At 49.6% G+C, this 19,000-nt stretch overlaps 1 protein-coding gene across 1 annotated transcript in view; it reads left to right on the top strand.

The window, feature by feature from the left end:
- Positions 1-19,000, top strand: part of LOC149365978 (uncharacterized) — a 247,465-nt gene that overhangs the window by 35,128 nt on the left and 193,337 nt on the right. Inside the window, exon 2 of the mRNA XM_089547446.1 lies at positions 16,917-16,974. The gene's annotated coding sequence lies outside the window, so the exon portion shown is untranslated. The remainder of the gene's footprint in view (positions 1-16,916; positions 16,975-19,000) is intronic.

Genomic DNA, 19,000 nt, shown 5'->3' with positions numbered 1-19,000 from the left:
CGGGAGTGAAATATTTAGAAGAATGAGAATGAAGTGTAGCGCATCTAGCAGGTTCTCGGAGACCACGAATGGCAGTTTAACAACATCCCTCAAGAGAAAACAATACACAGCTGTATTTTACCGGTGCTCACCTACGGGGCAGAAACGTGGAGGCTAACAAAGAGGGTTCAGCTTGAGTTAAGGACAACGCAGAGGGATATGGAAAGAAAAAATGATAGGCGTAACGTTAAGAGATCGTAAGAGGGCGGAGTGGGTGAGGGAACAAACGCGGGTTAATGACATCTTAGTTGAAATCAAGAGGAAGACATGGGCCTGGGCAGGGCACGTAATGCGAAGGCAAGATAACCGCTGGTCCTTAAGGGTAACGGAGTGGATTCCAAGAGAAAGCAAACGTGCAGGGGGTGGCAGAAAGATAGGTGGGCGGATGAGATTAAGAAGTTTGCAGGGCTAGGGTGGCCGCAGCTGGAACAGGACAGGGTTAATGTAGTGAAATGGGAGAGGCGTTCGTCCTGCAGTGGGCGTAATCAGTCTGATGATGATGAAATGAATGCGTTCTTGACGAAAATTTCGACGCCAGTTCCGGCTTTGGATTCGGGGTCAGATATTCCACCATTTTATTCCATACTGGACCAGGATTTTCGCAAATGGGCGGTAAAATCATTTGCACCATGAAACTATCGCTTTTGGAGCTGTAACTATTGAGTGCCTCCGATAGGTATGGTTCCGCTCGCTGTCACGCGGTGTCACTCATTACAGCAAAAGGATATAGTTAGAAAAGCATGGAGGCTGGCGGAAAGTAGAATTAAATCACACAGAACAATTTAAGTCATTTATGCTACTGTAAGCGTAACAATCGTCCCTCTCTTCACACATAATCCTTTGACCGGCAAGCAGGTGGCGAAAGAATAATGGTGTGAGCGGTAGCAGCAGAAATCAGTGGGTCTTCTGTACTTGCGCACAAGTAGCTGGAACACATCGGAAACATAGAGAACATAATCTATGCCGCTGTAAGTGTAACAAGCACCACCCTGTACACCCACATAATTACGGATCAGTGACAGGGCACAGATGCAACACCGATGCAAGATTAGGTATTAACAGGTGGCGAGTCACATGGATCGTTTTGCGAGCAACTAGCTGGACAGGGGGCAGAATGAAAACGCACAAAAAGAAGACATTCATTCCAGTGTAAGCGCAAAAATCCCCCCCCCCCCCCTCCCCTCCTGTCTACGCGGGACCACCCAGTATTAACGGCAGGTGCATAAGGAACCGAGGTAACTCTTTGTCCTGGACTTACCTAAGTACGTATCGAAATGTTGACCGTACCAGGATGACACATGTAGACACGGCAGGAAAAGAGCGAACGAGGAGACGAAGGTGCCACTTTAAAGTACTGGCTTCTTTCTTCCTTTCTTCTTTCATTCCCTCCTTTACCCCTTCCTTACGGCGCGGTTCGGTTGTCCACCGAGTTACGTGAGACAGTTACTGCGCCATTTCCTTTCCTCAGAACCAATTTTAAATTTTCTGTGCTACCAGCAACACGTTCCACCATACCGGAAACGCGTTTTGGATCCTCAAAACAATGTCCTTTATGATGTAACACTCGTCATCCTGTCCGCATGGCAGACCGCGAAACATCAACGCCAGGCTAACAATGAACACTGTTGTAAGAAGACACGACAGCAACAACCTTGTTTACGCGACAGCATGAAAGAGCCTTGTTTCATGTTCAAAGTTGTCCTTCCGCGGTGGCCTTGTGCGCCACTTCACGAGGCGAGCGACACTTGGTGTTCCCGCTTGCGTGACACGGGACCATCGGTCGCGGGCGACCGCGAATGTCCGCGCGCCGCGCCGAGTCCGCAAGTTGATTACGAAGCGGCGGAAAAGTGCGACACGCATTTTCTGCTAAAACAAGAGCATTGTGCGCGTCGGGAAAAGCAAAAACACACAAACAACAACGCGCCGCAAGCTGGGCGTCTTTCAATTAACAAATGGCGACGGACAACAACAACGGCCCGAGGTCTTTGGGCCACTGGTCACGGTCGTTTCCTCCTCTCTACCGCGGTCGTTATACCGGAAGGCGAAAAAATTTCCGGCGGCGTCCTTTCTTGCTGGGAGTATTTCAATTACGGCCATGCTCAGAGTCGCCAAGCCAGTGGCGTGCGTAGTGCAGCACGTACGTGCCTACCTGGGTCGGGCCACGTTCAAGTCGGCAGGCTTTGGTCTCTTGAGGCCGAGCTGCAAGGCCACTCCCGGCCATTGGCTAGAACTGTGCAACTTTGTCGAAGCTATACGAGCCGCTCAGTAGAGACACTCGTGAACGTAGCGGCAAAGAAGCGCAGAGATCGGGCGCAGTTGGTTCAACTGGTTTGGGTATCAGCAGGACTGAGAGGACTGATTAGTGGCACACTGTATCCTTCTTACAGAGTAGGTAGGGTCAGCTCGAATGAGCAGTCCCTACGGAGAGCACTGCTAAGCCGGTTTGTATATAGACAGTAGCACTCACGACTGGTTTGATACGAGCTCCACAACCTCTACAGCACTGCACCTTTATAGTCGGGGGCAAAGTGTGCGGCGGTAGATGGACTCCTGGGAAGAGTCTCACGTTGGTTCGTGCGCCTAGCGGCGGTGACACGGGGGCCCACCGAAAACGCGTTAATCGCGTGAGTAAGGCCAATCACGAGGAGAGCGTTCCTTTCGAGGTCCGTAATGCGGGCCCCTCGGTGCGGCGCCTATAGCTCCGTACCTGCCACTTCCTGCCCTGAAAGGATCCTGGGGTCTCTCTTGGTTGCTGCGTGTGTACGTGGACTGGTGCGGGAGCGTGATATAGCACTGGCGCGAGGCAGTGACATGGGAACGGAGATCTTGTTCGGCGCCGGAAGCCGAGAGCTCCTCTTTCACCACTTTCCGGAGACTATAACCACACGTAGAGGAGAAGGAGGCAGAGAAAGAAGGGCGAAGAGAGAGAGAGTTGGGTAAGAGAGCGCCGATGCTGTGCTTTCAGGGTGACTGATCGCGAAATTGCTTGATTACAAGGAAGAACGCCGAGAATGGATCGGCTTCGCGAGATTGCTGTTGTTCCCCCGCGGTGAGCGGTTGAGGTAGAAGCGTGGCATAGTCTCGGGTATCGCGGAGTAGTTACGCAATTGACCCGGGTCGTCGCGAGAACGTCACCAAGCGCTGCCTGCCGTGCTTGTATCTAGGCGCGCTGGAGGGGTTCCCCGAGGACGTATACAAAGTTGTCTCGTAGAGGGGTAGATGTGGCTGGGCGCGTAAGCTGTTGTGACAACTTCTTCGGCGAGGTGACGCCTTTAAACTAATTGCTCGGCGGTGGGTGATTTTTAATGGGACCTTTCTTCAGGCGTGACAAAAAGCTTACTCGTGCGAAATGTCTTGCGTAACTGGAGTTAACAGATGCGTCATAATTACGCGGTTTGCAGAGTAAGGCGATTATGTTGTGTTCTCTGGGCAGTTCCGAGATGGCGTAATGTGGGATGGAGCTCAACGGATTATAGCTTATAAAGTTAGTTTGGGGCAATTAAACACGACAAGGATCTTTTTGTGGAAAGTTATTCATGACAGTACGATTTGAGCTTTGCCGATGTCGCTGAAGATGCTGCAGCTAGCAAGCTACCTCCAAGCGCTATATATGCTCCAGCCTGTTTGTTAGGCGGTGGAATGAAATAACGCTGTAGGGTAAGAAAGCCCGAAATTTGTCGCTATCAGGGAAAGGAAATAAAGCTAAAGTCAGGTAGATGGGAAATAAAAAAGGTGTTGAGAAAAAAAACCCATTGAATTCTTAAATTGATCACAACAACGTTAACGCTGCATTGACTCTGATGAACGTCTTTTATTTCTTTGGGTATTTTTGAAGCTTTTTCGCCTTTAGTCACCCGGGCGCCATTAATAATCAAATTCATTCATTCATTCATTCATCCCTGAATTCCGAGGCTGTATAATGCAAACTTTCTTTTTATATTTGATTTCGGTACTCGGTCGCATATGGCATCGGCGTTGATACTTATCAAGCAACAACGTTAACCTTCAGCTCTTGTATAATCGGCGGTTGTTACTAACGCAAAAAAAAAAAACGGTAAAGAATTGTCACAAAATGTGGTTGTGGTAGTGGAATCGAGCTGCAGTGTTTCCAAGCCTTATGACTTGAATGCATGCCGCCCTGTTTCTACGCGCAAAAAAGAAAAAGAAAACAGGGCAGACACTGCAGGGTGTTTATTCGCTTGTCTATTCTTTCATTTCCCTCATCTCAGTCTCTATAGGTACAAACCCACCGGCTCAAGCAAAGAACCAAGCACACATCGAAAATGTCACGTTCCCTTAACTCTGTGTTTTCGGTGGCCCCACGCGGCCCAGAAATTCTATTTCGGGGTTGGCTGGACATCTCGGTCGGCGAAAACATGGGGTTCGCGCACTCCTGTACGTGCTGCGTCTGCTAATGCAGCGCATACTTTCTTTCTTTCTTTCTTTCTTTCTTTCTTTCTTTCTTTCTTTCTTTCTTTCTTTCTTTCTTTCTTTCTTTCTTTCTTTCTTTCTTTCTTTCTTTCTTTCTTTCTTTCTTTCTTTCTTTCTTTCTTTCTTTCTTTCTTTCTTTCTTTCTACCTTTCTTTCTTTCTTTCTCTTCTTTCTTTCTTTCTCTTCCTTCCTTCTCTTCTTTAAGTACTTTCTTCTGGGCGAGTTGGTTCATAATTTCCAAAGGTAAAAACTTGCGCAAACAGTAGAAGAAGAAGGAGACGGTACAACAGGACAGAGCGCAATTACCTTTGGAAATTCTCTTCTTTCTTTCTTTCTTTCTTTCCCTTTCTCTTCTTTCTTTCTTTGTTTCGTTCTTTCTTTCCCTTTCTCTTCTTTCTTTCTTTGTTTCGTTCTTTCTTTCTCTCTTGTGGGGGCCCTCTTTCCTTCTTTCTTTTCTTTTTCTTTCTTTCTTTCTTCGCTTCCTTCGCTGCCCATCCTTTCCTGCCCCTGTTCCTCCCGTCCCTTCGCCGCCCATTGCTGACCGCAAATCAACCCAGCGTCATTCGAGCCACGCTTGGCGTCCTCTGGACTTGACAGCGTGGCAGCCGGGATTCTTTCTTTTTATTATTATTATTCTCGCTCTGTCAGACATTTCGTGTTCCTGCTGCCTTCCCAACATGATTCCGGACGTCTTCAAAACGCCCGAGGCCCGTAGGGGAGAAGTGACCGGCGTCGCAATGTAGGTCACGTGAAAGTAAAACTTGGAGAAACGTCAAGCTTTGTGTTCGGAGAGCGCTGCGAATTGGACGCAGTTTGTGCGGTTCGTTTGGCGTCATTGATGCTTTTGGATTGGATGTCCTTGAGTCGCTTGCAGGAACGTACATTGAATTGTATTTGAGGTGAATAGTGTGTTTTTTTTTTTTTCACCACGAATGAAAGCACGTACAGTCTTTGTCAAAAGTTTAGAGCCCAGGGGGTACACTTCTAAGCTTTATGATGGGACTCCAGGAGCATTCATGGAAGTCCTACCTATTGCAGGAGGCAGTACCAGAAATCTTCTCATGTCCAGGAAATTTGGAGCGCTAGATATCCATTAAGAGCGACACAGTGTGGCTCAAAAGAAAACCTCGTGGGCTCCAAACTTTTGACAAAGGCTGTACCTACGCATAGAAGTGCTGAGTAACGAGAGAAAAAAGCTGCATGTACGAAAAGCATGATATTCTTTTGCAAATTCCACAGTATCCCTAAAATGAGGCGAAATACAAATGCGCCCGTGTGCTGTGCGATGTCAGTGCACGTTAAATATCCCCAAGTGGCCAAAATTATTCCGGAGCCCTCCACTACGGCGCCTCTCCCTTCCTTTCTTATTTCACTCCCTTCTTTATTCCTTCCCTTACGGCGCGGTTCAGGTGTCCATCGAAATATGCGAGAGAATTTCTGCGCCATTTCGTTTCCTCAAAAAAATCCAATTTTTCACTTAAAGTTTTCACATTAGGAGAGCTTTCAGGTGTACGGAGTGGCTAAAAAATTCACTTCCCAGAAAAATTTTCCCAGCCTTTTCGCTATTCCCTGGGTGACCAAACCCCGATGAGAGTTCCAGCGGAATGTTTTTGTGTTATTTATATCTATTTATTTTCTTATTGTCTAATTGCGACCGATAAGATATGCTCAGTGCAGTTATGGTTTCTTTGCATTTTATTTTGTTTTATCATTCTCCTGTCTATATTTCCGGTATTCTTGGTATATAGTTCGACGACCGAATTTATCCTTAGGCTTACTTCATAAGTTCTTTTAACTTCGGAGTTAGCTCTCTAGAAGTCATAATTTCTTCCTAAAATAAAAAAAAAAAATGTTAAGAAAGGTGACTGCATTGCGTTTCTGAAAATCAGAATTTTATTCTGCTAGTAAAGTTAACGCAGTATTACCCCAGCCGGCTGAGAATAAAGGACTGAATAAACCAGCAGCTGCTTGAGTTATCGAGAGAATAAAAATGGCAGCGAGAAAATTACTAGACTTTGATCAGGAATCCAATACCTTCACGAAAACCGCTGAGACAGGAGAAGCAAGGAGCAGACTCAGTTTTCTTCAAACCTTGCTCTGCTACCGGCTTCGTTGCGGCCTGTATGAACCCCCAGCGTTTCTTTTTTTCTTTTCTCGTCTTAGTCGCTCAAGAAACGAAACACCGTTACTTGCAAAAGATCCGAGACACACGGGCGCCGAGCTTCTGAAGCTTTGATGTCTGGTACCCTTTGAAGATGCCCACGAATGGAGACATTTGGGCTTGCTTGGTTTTCACTTGGGATCCAGCAGAGCGCACACACACACAGCTCTGTCTATGTGTTCTTCATCTTTCTGTCCTGATCTGTTTCTCTTTTTTTTCTCTCTTACGCTGCTTGTCTAGAAGCTCATACTGTACAATCTTGTTGATAGGGGAATACGTGCATAATTGATTGCGGAAGAGAAAGAACACCAAACCGTAACACATACGTGGTTGTCGTTCCGGTGTTCGGTTTCTTTTCATATAACAGTAGTGCAACGCGTGTATCATCACTGGAAGGCTTGGGAACCGCACACGACTACTGAATGAAAAAGAACTGGGCATTGTTTCGATATGCGTATTAATTTTGCCGCAAAAGAAAGAGAAAAATTGTGAGGACGCTTAAGCTTCGCCTTTTAGAGTGGAACGCGACAGCGTGTTGCAAGTGTGTGTGTGTGTGTGGGGGGGGGGGTGTAAATGAACGCATTTTTCTTTTTTTTATTGTTCCTATCAATTAATCGATCAATTACGCACTCTAAATTTTCTTAATTGCCATCGTCAAGCAGTGGCTTTTCATTTTGAGCTTTTTGACACCTTTGAATCCCCCTTTTTCCAATTTTTTATTTCTTTAATTAATCGATTAATTGCAATTATTTCATTAACTCGTTATCGCCTATCACACACTAATCAGTCATCAATCACTGGAACCACAGTTACCATGGTACGATTTTTTTACGCAGCCCCGATTATTTCCGACACGCGCTGTCTACTACGCCGACGACTTTTCGACCGAACGAGCTGTATACGCTAACGCGTAAAAGCTGCCCTGAACGGCAAGATTGCCTGCAAAATATATAAGCTGGAGCTAAACCGGCTACCGCGCCCACATGCTAAACACGAATACTCTAAAGCTTGGCTTGGACCTACATAACCTCCGTGGAGAGTTGGCCGCTGGTTTCGAGGCTATGGTGCTCGATGCACGTGCGTTGGCTAATGATATTGAATACCTACAGCCATACTAGCATAGTCTCGGTCCCAGAGGCCTATGCTCCGTGGCGCTGGTGTGAGTCCAAACAACACGCTAAGCATTTGGTTAAGTACGGGGGGCGGTGGTACATTGTTCAAGCATACGTACACGTTTTATTTATTTATTTATTTATTTCAGGTTCCTTCATGGCCCTTGGAGGGCATTAGAGAAGGCAGTGAGCAGTTTACAATTACGTACAGAATATATACACAACGGGTTATTTAAAACAATAGCTAACGCGCGTATTTAGCAGCATCATTACACAAGATTTCGATGTTAAGAGAATACAAGTAAACAATATTGCAAAAAAGTATGAAACGCGAAAAAACTTTAGGTTTGAGAAACAAAAGTATACAAAGTAGTGTTAAGGCATAAGGTCATTTAGAAATACTCATAACACAAGCTATAATACAAAGCAATGACAACACAGTTAGCAACAGTAAGCGGCAAAAATAACGAAAATGCATGTTTAAAATTGGCGAAATCGCTGTATACAGGATAGCAACGTGAAAATAAATAAAATGACCATTTTATCTAATCTACGACAAAATGATCCCGCAACCGTTTTTTAAATTCTTCAATGTTGTTAGTAGTAAGTAAGGCTGCAGGTAGGTGGTTCCACTCCGATGACGTCCTGGGAATGAAAGATGCCAAGCAAGCAGTAGTGCGGCAGAGTGGGATGCCGACCTTCTGCGGATGATCAACGCGTGATGAAATGTATGTAGGTGTAGTGAACAGTGCTCTTTTTAGGTATTCATTCGTGTGAAAAATTTTAAAGAAAAGGCTCAGTCGTGACACTTTTCTGCGCGTCTCAAGGGGTGGTAATGACAATGCATTTTTCATGAGTGTCACGCTATGTGAACGATTATAGTCTGAAAAAATAAAACGGGCTGCTCGATTTTGTACAGCTTCAAGAGCTGTTATCAATGATTTAGTTTGCGGGTCCCAAATTGAAGAAGCATATTCTACCTTAGAACGCACCAAAGATTTATAGAGTGTTAGTTTGACAGAAGAAGAAGCGAGAGAAAAATTTCTTTTTATGTATCCCAGCATGCGATTAGCGTTGGCGACAATGTGGCTGACATGATCATTCCAAGTGAGGTTTGGGGTTAGATACACACCAAGATATTTAAACGATGTAATTGGTGCTAAATTAGTATTGCGAAAGCAATACTAGTTGCACTTTCAGCCCGTCGCGTAGCGAGGCCGGTAGCTACCATAGTAGCATATTGGATTGGATTGAATTTAATTTGATTGGATTAGATTGTATTGGATTGTATAACCGATGCATCAGCACAAGTCTAACCACAAGCACCACCACCAGCTACACTACCAGCTGAACCATGGCGTAGCTACGGATATTGCTTTCGCAATTACCGGGCTTAACCAAGCTAAGCCACAGCCATTTTATGCGAAGCATATTACTAGAGGTACACTACAGCCCTTCGCCGTGGTTACGCGCCGTGCACACCACGTGACACATGACGTCACGACTGAGGAAGATGAGGGTCCACCTCGCGCCGTCGCTGTGGTTGCACGCCGTGCAGACCACGTGGTACAGTGACGACACACCACGTGACATACCACGTGACACATGACGTCACGACAGATCGCCGTCACGCGCTGGGAGAGGGAGAACGATGCCATCGCCCAGACACCGGAATGTCCTCGAGCGGCATTCCCGCGCATTTCGAACGCGCGTTCACACTCGGTGTAGGTGAAACGCTCGCTCCACCGGGCAGGCGGACGCGGCTTCCGTGGCAATCCAGGCGCCCACCCAACGCGCGTCTCGGGGTTAGTCGGCGTTCCGCTGTAGCCATGCCGTTGTCTTCCCCCACGACGAAGGCTTCTAGTGGTTGTATTAAAATGACCAAGTATTCAACCAAGGAAAGCCATGTATTACCAAGCCTAGCCGTCAATATGCTTCGCATCTGACCAGGGTTAACCAAGTTAAGCCTCAGCCATTTTTTCAACTCAGGGAGGGGTTCTTACAAATAAACGTAAATGTTGTAGGGCTATTATACTAATGATGAGAATGCGGCTCGTTATCGACAACTGTCTTAGGAGGTACTGACCATTGCGGACGTCCGGGGATATCGCTTAGCCTTTGACACTCTCATCACCTTGCAATCGCCTGTTCCAATGACATAAACGGGCTAATATAGGTGAATGGTACAGCACGAATAACACAAATCAGGGAACATGCAAAGTGGCGTAAGGCCGAGCCGTCTTAGGCCTATAAGTATGTAAGAGAGGGAAACGGAACCGTGACGTTGCTAAAACACCAGCGACAATTGCGTTTTGTCTCCCCACCTCACTTCATGGATGGTAGCAAATGAGGGGACGGCGCACAACCACCCGTTAAGTGCGTTCGTTCTCCCGGTTTCGGCTCCGCAGGAAACATTACACTTGTGGCGTTTGTAGTTAGAGCGAACACTGGGAAAGGCTTACGTCATGATGTCCCCCGGGTGTTGTTGCGTAGTTTGCCGAATGTGTTGCACTGCGCCTGAATCCCTTAGCTGTTTCATTACTGTGTGTCCTCATTGGCGGCAGTAGACCAGGAGCTTCTGGCCTTGCTGTTGAAGGCGCCAACATCCTCCGATGGACTTTCCCCTTTGAAAATACCCTGACTTGTACATTTAGTATTCTCAAATCACACGCTGTGCATGCTCTGAGGAAAGTTTCTATACGAAAAATTAGAGCTATTGTGTTGATCGTTGTTCTTTCACTGCATACTCCCGTGATCTCTTTTTAAATGCAACAGCATTAGAAGCCCCATTAGGCCAAAATGCGTCGTCGGTCATAAAATTCGCTCATTGGCTGTATTTAAGTAGCGTCATCAGAAGGGAGCATTTCCATTGGCTGGAGGAAAGTGACGTCACCAGACCGTAGCATTCCCGTTGGCTGAAGGGCAGTGGCGTCACCGGACGAGAGCATTTTCACTGGTTGAAGGAAAGTGACGTCAACAGACCGCAAGTGACGTCACTTCCGGTAAAGGCATCAACTTCTAATGCCATCTCATGCCTACATACCAGGTGTCCCAGCTAAATGTAACCAAGCTTTTAAAAAACACGGGATGTCCTAGCCGTCTGAAACCAAATGAAGGTTGTTTAGAGTCGCGTGACCTAGTCTGCAGTATTTTTTGGTTATTCAAGGTTGACTAATTAATGAAGCTTAATTAACCAACTGTTTAATTAGTGACTTGAGGAACAAAGTGTCAATGTAAAAGTTGTAGATCACTTTGAGAAATAGCTTACTGTGATATTTGCAGCAAAGTAATATTTACGTAAAGTGTAGTGTAGCAGCCGTGCTCGTCCACTGTGGTGAACTGTAGTAGTGAAAGAAGACGACGATCCTGAGGTGTGACGCTCGCTCGCAGCCCGAACGCTAGGCCTGCACCTTTGCTGAACGTTGCAAAGCGACCTAGGTTCTGCTCAGCCACAACCCCATCCTACATTTGGTGGAGGCTGCTGTAAGTTCCCCCTCTCGTCCTCATCCTGGAGCTCCGTAGTCGCACCTTACCTTCGCCGCCAGTTATGCCTGAAGTCACCAGCCAGACAGCCCCCATCCCGTCGCCTACCATCCTGTGTTCTGGCGGGCTCCGGCAGCGAGATCCCAGCGTGTTCAGCGGTGCCGACGACCACGATGTTGACGACTGGTTGGCGACTTACGAGCGCGTCAGCGCACACAACAAGTGGGACGATGCCACCAAGCTTGGTAACGTACTATTCTATCTCAGCGACGTTGCCAACTTGTGGTTCCGCAACCACGAGGCCGACTTGCCTACCTGGTCGTCCTTTAAGACCAGCTTCTCGGAGGTATTCGGCCGCCCAGCTGTGCGCAAACTGCGCGCCGAACAACGCCTCCGCGCTCGCGCTCAGCACGCCACTGAATCCTTCACCAGTTACATAGAAGATGTTCTAGACCTGTGCAAGCGCATCAATCCATCCATGCCGGAGGCCGAGAAAATTAGCAACATCCTGAAGGGCATCTCAGACGACGCGTTCCAAATGTTGCTCGCCAGGAATCCGCAAACGGTGGTGGATGTCATTCAGCTTTGTCAGAGCTATGACGTCCTCAGGAAGCAGAGGAATTCTACTCGCCGTTCCGGAGTCCTCGACGAGTCCCTTCCTGCGCCGGCGGTCTGCAGTCTGGTCTCTGACTCGGCCTCCCTGCTTCCCCAGATCAAGGCCTTCATACGGGAAGAAGTGGCCCGCCAACTGTCCCTACTGCCTGTGTCTGGCGACCCTGCGTCACCCATAGATCCCACCCTTCGACGCACCATCCAAGAGCAGGTCGCCGACGCTTTGCCCTCTAGCCCTCGGCCTCCGCCTGTGGCTGCCCCCCTCACCTACGCTGAGGTTGCCGCCAGACCCCGACGCCCCGAAGTCTACGTTAACCACCCATCTGTCGCACCGCTACCACCTCCGCCGGCACCTGTCCGTCGTCGCCTGCCGCCTCGCCGTGCCGTCATGAACCCATGGCGTACCTACGACAACCGCCCCATATGTTACTCCTGTGGCTTGCCGGGCCACGTCGCCCGGCTTTGTCGCCAACACCCGCCGAGTTTCCGGGACGAGGCAAGCCCATTCCACTACGACCCTGCGCCTCCCTCGCAACCAGTTCCCTCCGGCACCCCTGCGGACTCCTTCCACCTTGACCGCTCTTCATATTCTTCACGCCGGTCGCCTTCTCCCCGTCGCCGATCTATCTCTCCCATGCGCCGGCGATCACCCTCTCGTCCGGAGGAAAACTAACAGCCGCAGTTCCGGAGGCAAGAACTGCGATTCCATCGAACTGCCCAAGTCCTCCGTCTTCACCTGCGAATGTTATCGAAGTATTTGTTGATGGCGTCGCCGTTCTCGCCCTTGTAGACACGGGCGCTGCTGTATCCGTTATTAGCGCAGCCCTTTGCCGTAGACTCCGTAAAGTGACGACGCCTGTTTCGAACTTTTGCCTCCGCACTGCAAGCTCGCACCGCATTCACCCTCTAGCATTATGTACAGCTCGCCTTGTTATCCGGGATGTTGTGTATATCGCCGAGTTTTTCGTGCTGTCCTCCTGTTCTCATGACGTCATTCTGGGCTGCGACTTTCTAACCCTTCATCATGCGATCATCGACTGTGCCCGTGCCAGCATTGAACTGTCTCCGCTCTGCGCTACTCTGCCGTCCGACACCTCTCTCCGCCTCGGCAAAATGCTGGTCGCTGCAGATACTGACATCCCTGCCTTCTCTGCTGCCCTGGTTCCCCTCACTTGCGCCTGCGATCCTGATTCAACTGTTCTCTTTACTCCGACCGATGCCGCTGCCCGTCGCCACTGTTTCCTCCTTCCGTTCGCTCTTCTGACTGTCTGCGATGGCCACAGCGCAATCTATGTCATGAACCCTTTTTCTTGTCCATCAACGCTTCTCCGCGGCGAATGCCTGGGCCATGTAGAATCAGTCGATCACGCTCTTCCATACTCCGTCTCTGACGAACCTGCCCCTCTCCAGATAGATGCCATTGGTTCGCCTCCTGCTACGCCAAACCAAGACACCGTTTCTGTTTTTTCCCGATCTATCGATGCCAGCCTTTCGCCGCACCAACGTGATCAGCTCGTCGCATTACTTCAACGTTTCCGTACGTCCTTCGACTTCCCGCACAGCTCTCTTGGCCGCACATCCGTCGTCACACACAGCATTGACACCGGAACGCATGCCCCTTTGCGCCAGCGTCCTTATCGCGTGTCGGCCCCTGAACGCACCGTCATTACCAAGGAAGTGGACGACATGCTTCAGCGCGGCGTAATCCAGCCTTCTCACAGCCCCTGGGCCTCTCCCGTTGTTCTCGTGCGGAAGAAGGACGGATCCATCCGCTTTTGCGTTGATTACCGTCGCCTCAACAAGATTACGCGCAAGGATGTGTATCCACTTCCCCGTATTGACGATGCCCTCGACTGCCTGCAAGGCGCAGAATTCTTTTCCTCATTGGACCTCCGCTCCGGCTATTGGCAGGTGCCCATGGCTGCTGCTGATCGGCCAAAGACGGCCTTTGTTACGCCCGACGGCCTCTACGAATTCAATGTCATGCCGTTCGGCTTGTGCAATGCGCCGGCCACATTCGAGCGCATGATGGACACAGTTCTCAGCGGACTCAAGTGGCACACGTGTCTGTGCTATCTGGACGATATCGTCGTCTTTTCTCGAGACTTTTCGTCCCACCTGGCCCGCCTCGAGCGTGTCCTGCAATGTTTGACCGACGCCGGCTTGCAACTGAATTTAAAGAAGTGCTGCTTCGCAGCCCGGCGGCTTACCATCTTGGGCCATGTCGTCTCCAAAGAAGGCGTCCTTCCCGATCCTGCAAAACTGCGCGCAGTCGCCGAGTTTCCCCGACCCACCTCCCTGAAAGAGCTGCGTAGCTTCATCGGGCTGTGCTCTTATTTTCGCCGCTTCGTACGCAATTTCGCTTCCATCCTGTCACCCCTGACTGATCTGCTTGCCGGCGACACCAGCCTCTCGTCTTGGACACCAGACTGTGACGCGGCGTTCACAACGCTTCGGCGCCTGCTTGTGTCCCCGCCGATCCTCCGCCATTTCGACCCCAGCCTGCACACTGAAATTCACACTGACGCCAGCGGCGTGGGCCTCGGTGCCGTGCTGGCTCAGCGCAAGCCCGGCTGCGCCGAACATGTTGTTGCGTATGCCAGCCGCACTTTGACAAAGGCCGAGCGCAATTATTCCGTGACAGAGAAGGAGTGCTTGGCAATAATTTGGGCTGTTGGAAAGTTCCGCCCTTACCTATATGGTCGCCCGTTCTCTGTCGTTACCGACCACCATGCCCTCTGCTGGCTGTCGTCCCTCAAAGACCCTTCAGGCCGTCTTGCTCGTTGGGCGTTGCGCTTACAAGAATACGACATTGAAGTCATCTATCGATCTGGCCGTAAGCATTCTGATGCCGACGCACTATCGCGGTCCCCGCTACCTTGTGACTTAGACTCCACATCTTTCGCCACCGCTGATGCGTCCTCCCTTGATATTGCCGACATGCCGTTTGAACAACAACGGGACCCCTGGATCGCTTCCCTCCTCGCTCTCCTGTCTACACCATCTCAGCGACCTGCGACCCGCACTCTCCGTCGTCAAGCCCGCCACTTCGCAATACGGGATGGCCTCCTTTACCGCCGGAACTACCTTCCCGACGGTCGCAAATGGCTCCTTGTCATTCCTCGCCACCTGCGTTCCGACATCTGCGCCTCTTTTCACGCCGACCCCCAGTGCGCTCACGCCGGTGTGGTGAAGACCTACACGCGCCTTCGACTCCGCTTCTACTGGCGGGGAATGTACCGTTTCATTCGACAGTACGTTCGCTCCTGCCCGGAATGCCAACGCCACAAAACCCCTTCTCGCCGTTCCATTGCTCCGATGCAGCCCTTGCCTTGCCCCATGCGCCCATTCGACCGCGTTGGCATCGATCTCTACGGGCCCCTTCCCATAACTCCGGCTGGACACCGCTGGGTCATAGTGGCAGTCGATCACCTTACTCGCTACGTCGAAACGTCATCTTTGCCATCCGCGTCTGCGCCCGACGTTGCGTCTTTCATCCTGCATCATCTCGTTCTACGCCATGGTTCTCCTAAGGAGCTTCTGAGTGACCGCGGCCGTGTCTTCCTCTCAGACACCGTCGAAGCCCTACTTCGCCAATGCCGCATTGTTCACCGCTCTACTACGGCCTACCATCCTCAAACGAACGGCGTTACTGAACGTTTCAATCGCACATTGACCGACATGATCGCCAAGTATGTTGCCTCGGACCACTCAAACTGGGACCGCATTCTCCCATTTGTGACATATGCGTACAACACTGCCACACAGAGCACAACTGGCTTCTCTCCGTTCTTTCTTCTTTACGGCCGCGAGCCTTCCTGTACCATGGATACCGTGCTTCCGTATCGCCCTGATATCTCCGAGTCTCTTACCCTTTCTCAAGCAGCGACCTATGCTGAAGAATGCCGCCAGCTTGCCCGCTCTTTTACAACGCAAGATCAGAATCGCCAGAAGCACCTTCGCGCCCCTACCAGTCCGCTTCCGTCCTATACGCCAGACTCGCTCGTGTGGCTTTGGGTTCCCTCCACCAGTCCCGGTCTGTCCACAAAACTCATTTCCAAGTACCACGGCCCGTACCGTGTCGTCTGCCAGACCTCTCCAGTCAACTACATCATTGAACCGCTTTCGCCGCCGCAAGATGCGCGCCGTCGTGGCCGTGAAACAGTGCACGTTGACCGTCTCAAGCCGTACTACGATCCGCCTACCATCTGTGCGCCCTAAGTCGGCAGGATGCCTCCTTTTTCGCCGGGGGTAATTGTAGTGTAGCAGCCGTGCTCGTCCACTGTGGTGAACTGTAGTAGTGAAAGAAGACGACGATCCTGAGGTGTGACGCTCGCTCGCAGCCCGAACGCTAGGCCTGCACCTTTGCTGAACGTTGCAAAGCGACCTAGGTTCTGCTCAGCCACAACCCCATCCTACAAAAGTAGTTTTTTTACCGGCCTTTAACCATAACCCGCACAATAAGAAAAAGCTTCCACGTGACAACTGCGCCACTTCAACGTCCCAAGACGCGCCTTAAAGAAAAAAAATCCGTTTTTTTTCTGACGTCCTCTCCTCTATGAGACTTTGGGTGCACATTGGGGCAGAGAAGTGAGCGAGCAGCTGGTCACGTGACAACTTTCTTTTAAAGCCAACAAATGAAGCTACGTAAATCGTAACTAGACGGAAATAGCACTATTAGCGGTTTTTCGAGGTGATCTAGAACTTTTGCATTCACACTTTATTCCTGAAGTCAAAAATTAAAAAGTTAGTTAATTAAACTTAACTAACTGATTAACTTTGAAGAACGAAAAAAATATTCAAGACTAGGCCACACGACTATGAACAATCCTGAGTTGGTTTCACTGGAGTAGGACACTTCGCCTTTTTTAAAAGTTTGGTTACATTTCGCTTGGACACCCGGTATAATGTAATTCGGCGTTCCTCTGAATTTTTTACTGCAGGTTATGTTGCGGTTTTTTATGTCCGGTGTATTTTCTGTGCAAATCTCGCTTGTACCTATTGATGAGAAGTAGCTCGGTTTCGCTGGGTGAGAAAGTGAACTAATTTGTGCAACTTTTTCCGTTTGTTTGTTTCAGGATACTGGGGGCTTTTGCCTGCACATCAACTTGCATCATCGTGCCAAGCATAGATTGGGTAAGCTTTTACTGGTCTTGTATTGTCCAGTTATGAGACCTGAAAAAAACCACTTCTTTTGAAGTCCCAGCAACTAATATACAGTTCTCGGAATGTAAGGCTATGCGGTGATGTTGAAAATAGAAATATGAATCGTGTTTGCTTGCTTTTTTTCGCGGTGTATTCCGAAGTACGAATGTCGCATACTCTTCGCCATAGCTGACATGTAGTTTAACTCACGTAATTTCGGGGCATACGTTTTACTTAGTAATAAACCGTGTCGCGAAAACTGCGGGGCCGGTGACGAGGGCCGGTGATGACGATTATTACGGTGAAGCGTAATCCTAGCACTGTCAAATCAGGTGACTGTTTCCAAAGAAGCTTTAATTTACTGATACGCAGTGAACTATATGTAGTCGCGGATTCGAGCGCGATGCATCGAATGCCAAAATGCAGTAATGCTTATATCCGGATTCCTTACTGTTGTACACCTTCTCCCATTTCAAGTTTTCATTTCCTACCATATTCATTCGGCGATGATGCACCTCATAGCGTAGGTTACCGTCCTCACGGCCCTGCTCTTGACACTTCCTTTCAAATCTTCTAGAGAGCGCTGCCTTACAGGCAAGCTATCCGACCCTCGAAGGACCTGTTCGTGGAACCTGACCGCAAACAAACCAAAGAACTAAACAGCACAAAACTCCGATGGCGGTGTTTCTACGTCAGTGAATTATCAAAGTTGACTGAGGGCCTCATTTCAGGATTGTTGCGCTGCGAGAGCTGCTGATGATGATGATTTATTTTTATGGCACAAGGGAGCTTTGGCCAAGAGCTCCAAAGCACAAGGTGCTTTTCTACCCAAGATAAGCCTAACGCTATGGGTCAGGGAAAATTTTTTATCCACTGCATCACCTTTGTGTACCCGGCGGCACTGGGGATCGAACCCCGTACCTCCAGCATGCGAGGCGGAATCTTGTCAGAGGTACTCTCGGCGCCAGCAACCTCGGTGACGCGCTCTCGTGTGGCTGGCTACGCTCTCGATCGGAATACCTTTCCATGCCGCGTCCTATTCTTCGGCTTTATAAATAAGTACGCACTTTCTCCAACGAATCAGCCCCCCCCCCCCCCCCCTTCGGTCCTCCGCATATAAAGAGCACTTGGTCACTTGGTTGGGCCGGGGCTCCTCTCAGCTGAATCAGGAGAGCGTGACCATTCTTCGAAGCAGTGGGCAGATAGGTACCTAGATGGATGAGATATGTTCAAGAAGCCGCAGACCCTCACCACCTAGGAGTCTATTGTTGTACTCGGCAGTCTACAGAAGCCCAGTGAACCGTGCTGCCACTCTCCTGACTGCGTCGGTCGCCGCCGTGTCAGTCAGTGACTGGCGCAGTGGCGCCACCTACTACGTATCCCTTCCCAGCTGCTCAAATAATCGGTGCCAATGGCGCCGGTGGATATGATTTTAACTTGCGGAGTTGCATGCAGTGTGTGGGAAAGACTTCAGTTCCTTTCATCATTTACTCTTCAGTTCCTTTTACTTTCGTCGCTTTTATTTTGGGAGTCTCATGGTGATGCGATTTTCTTATACTGAGTGCGCACTGGAGAGAGGCCGAAGGCATAAGGTGGCGCGCTTAGCGGGCTGCAAGTTTCTGGAGCGCCCTTGGTCGAGATAAAGCACGGACTACTTCACTTTGGCTGCACACAACTTTCGGAAGCATATATTCACGCCCCACTTGCCGCGGCATAGCGTAGGGCGCCCTTTTGTTAGGGTTCAGTCTAGTGTGGAGTTCGAGCACATATTGGCGTTCTTCCTTGATTTACTGCCGTGGGCCATTTGCTTTCTGCTTCACGAGGTACATTTAGATGTGGGATTGAATGGTGGCTCCAGGCCGTATTTGCGTTTCCCCCCAGCCTCTGACCACTCTTAAGATGTAAGGTCGTTGTTGCCTTTGGCGGCTGGTTCGTTGCACACTACCGGCACCTATTGGCGGAAGATGGAGTGTTGGAATCCCGTGGGAAAGCTTTGGCAGCACACTCTGGCTTGGTT

Source organism: Amblyomma mixtum, chromosome 1 (genome assembly GCF_055824585.1).
Source record: "Amblyomma mixtum isolate Tamu chromosome 1, ASM5582458v1, whole genome shotgun sequence".
Taxonomy (NCBI): Eukaryota; Metazoa; Arthropoda; class Arachnida; order Ixodida; family Ixodidae; genus Amblyomma; species Amblyomma mixtum.
This window is presented reverse-complemented; position numbering and strand designations above follow the sequence as displayed.